Genomic DNA, 3,488 nt, shown 5'->3' with positions numbered 1-3,488 from the left:
TGTCTGTATCTTCTTCTTCTTCTTCTTCTTCTTCTTCTTCTTCTTCTTCTTCTTCTTCTTCTTCTTCTTCTTCTTCTTCTTCTTCTTCTTCTTCTTTACGTTTCAAAGCGTGCTGCACACGTAGGATAACAGCCTCTGTAGTGTATCGATTTTGCAAGTGCCGTTAAACTCATACTAAAACTAAAACGATTACGACCGTACCTGTCAGGGCCAATCCAGGCTGAGAAGGATAGGACGTTCCAGTAGCCAGAAGGGGATATTCGATAAAATATTTCCGCACACGGGAATCGAAATCACGTCCTTGACGACAAAGCGCCTAATCGCTACACCACAGACACCGAGTGCCTTATAAAGAGAATGAAAAAAAAAGTGAGCAACAGTAGGAATTGTCCATGACAGAAAGCAACAGAAACATGAAAGTAACACGTATTAAACTAGAATAAGACGAGGAATGCAGAGAAAAAACAAAAGTGCTAATAACGTACTGACATTGTGTTTTACAAAAGAACTTATCTAGTTTGTTCCCAGCAAGTGGCACTACACTTTGTTTTAAAAAAAATATATATATAGCCTGTATGAAAGTTTTGCAGATGGAATACTTGCGATTTTTGCCCGATGTAGTGAGATTGCTGAGAATGAACCCTGAAAGTGTGCATTCTTTGGGTTGCTACAAAAACAATAATACCGGGTACTCATAATAATAATATTATTATGTATGTGTTTGTGTTTATCAGTGCTTGAGGGTGCACTGTCTTTTAATGAAATTTGTCATCAAGTCATAATATCTGGCTCATTTCCTTTATGAAATAGTTTAATTTGAAAATATTGCTGTTCAGCCTCGGTGCGTGCGTGTAAACCATTCTGATGATTATTTTGAATAGTCAAGGTCCCTATCCATACAATTTAGATACATGTAAATGTATCACGACAGTGTGGAATCAGGCGCTCGTCAATTTTTAAGCATAATATACCATGGAATTAATTATATTATAACCTTAAAGCCTGTTGATTTTCTTGCTTTTCATGAAACAAATACCAATCCATCTAGCATAGAAGTCCAGATATTTGCGATTGAAGGAGATGAGGCTGGTCAGCTGTAAAATTAGTGAAAAAAAGATCACCAAAGTTTTGTAACTTACAAAGCTTGAGTGTCTTAAGAAGCTTCAAATTTATGTGTTTTGTGGACATAATAAATAGGTGTTGAGCCAAAAAAGAATTTGATGAAAATTGCCCAACAAGCGGAAAATGTCGGTTCCTTGGATTTCCCCATTTTGACGAACCCCTGATTTCTCCACAATGCCATACAAAAGCTCCTGACAACTTCGGCTCTATTGTGTCAGGTCCAACGTAATGGGTTAAAAACAGAGCTGGGCGAAGAATTGATTGCGGAACCGATTCCTACGATTAATGCTAAGGAAGAAAAGTTCCCTTTCCTTTTTACGTAAAGCAGTGGTCACCTGTTACTTTCATCATTAAAATCTTTTTTTCTTTTTTAGAACTTATTTTTGAGAAAAATAAAAGTTGATGCTTCGTAGTGTTTAAAAATCAAGGTTATCCTAAACCTTGAAGATGTTCGGAACCAACCTGGTTACCAACGAAAGAAATCACATCATAAGAAAGTAAGTAATTAGGATCAGACTCGATTCCTAAGATTCCCAGCTTTCAATAACCGGGAACCTCGCCGTCCAGCACTAGTTAAAAGTGAGTCTGTGATTGTGCTCTGCGCCGAGCCGGCTGCATTTGCAATTTGTTCTGACGTTTTTTATTGCTGTGTTTATTCCCAGCCAATTTGAATTACATAAGAACTGACTTAGTTTTGCTTTTCGTTGTTGTGGTTATGAATCATAATAAGATTGTGTAAAAAATCATACCAATTCGTCGTTTGTTTTGATAATAGATTGCAATAATGTGATATGCGTGTTTGAACTATCTATCATCTCAAAATCCTTCTAATTTTCTATGGAGTATATTACATCTCGAAATTTACTTTGGCCAAAAAAAGACAACTTACAACTGTGCTTTGTAAACTTCTTTTTATGGGAGGTAGGCTTTTTCGACATCTGCTGCTCCAGAGTGGAATTCCCTACCACTGCATCTAAGAGAGACACTTCCTTTGACTACATTCAAAACTGTTCTAAAAACGCATTTATTTAACTCTCATTGTAACAATTAATAAATGAGCTTGAAATTAGATGGGGCTCCTGCAGAAGTTCAAGACTTAGTTATGGAATCAACCATTGCTTGGAACCGTCAGCATCTACACACTTCGAGATGTGCTTCTTTGGGGGACGGAGCGCTTATGGGAATGCCCCTTGTGCAGTGATGTCGGTCCTTCACACAAATAAACAAGTAAACAAGTATAACAATTAATTTAATTTTTCTTTCAACCACAAGGGGGATCAGTAGTCACAGTGATTGTTTTTTTGTGCGAGTGTTCTCTTATCATATTACGGGTGTATATATTATTATGAATTTGAAAGGATTGTTGTAATGTGAATGGGACAGTATAATTATACGAAAAGCTAACGTTAACGGGAAGTACATAGAGCCACGAGGGAGTGGACGCTATAGAAGTGATCTTTATTGTCATTATAACCAATATTGCTATGAGATATAAATAGATCTAGTATCTCTGCAGAAGAATGTCGAGCAAAACTGAAGGTCCTTACAGCTGCACCTCCATCACCTGAGCTGTTTCTGGCGCGACAACGAAATAGCTTCCTTGTCCTATTCTAGAACTTATCCTGGTATTGCTAATACAATGTACTTCCTTTCAAAACTTTCCAAATCTGCTCCTGTCAATTGGGTTGCCCTCTCTGCAATGTGGGCAAGATCATGTAAGCTCAGTCAATATCAGGCTGGACTAGGTTGTAGATAAACTTGGGTTCGAATCTTCAAAAATGATAGTCTTGATCTCAAGTTATTTGGGTCGGAAAGCTTTAGATGCTCCTCACCACTTGATCTGACTTTTTAAAGGGTTCATGCATAAAAAAAACCAGCAGTAAAAGTGTCTTGAATAAAAATCAACCTTCCTCCCGCGCAAGTGCCTATACAAAAAAAATGACCGATATTAATTCGACGTTTTAAGCTTGCACATAGGTGAAACGGATTGTTCGGTTTTTTTCTCGTCCTTATCGACTCTTTTTGGGGGTTTTGTTTTGTTTCATCCCAACACTCACCTATCAATGCCAAACATGAACCACGAACAAGACATTGGAGCAAAGAATCACAATATGTGAAATACGATGCCTTAGAAAAGCAGTAAAAAAAAGACCAGGCAAGACAACATTAGAAACTCAATAGACAGAGAAATTGTGGGTGCCAATGATGCCATGCATCACATCCAACACCAAAGAATCAAATGGTTCGGACGTCTCATACGACTACCAACACGCCATCCAACAGAAAGTGCCTACTTCAAAAAATCCAATGGCAACAAGGCTAGAGGGCGACCGAGAAAGACCTGGATAGATGGAGTCAGGGAAACA

The sequence above is a fragment of the Aplysia californica genome, unplaced genomic scaffold (genome assembly GCF_000002075.1).
Source record: "Aplysia californica isolate F4 #8 unplaced genomic scaffold, AplCal3.0 scaffold00291, whole genome shotgun sequence".
In the NCBI taxonomy this organism is placed as follows: Eukaryota; Metazoa; Mollusca; class Gastropoda; order Aplysiida; family Aplysiidae; genus Aplysia; species Aplysia californica.
This window is presented reverse-complemented; position numbering follows the sequence as displayed.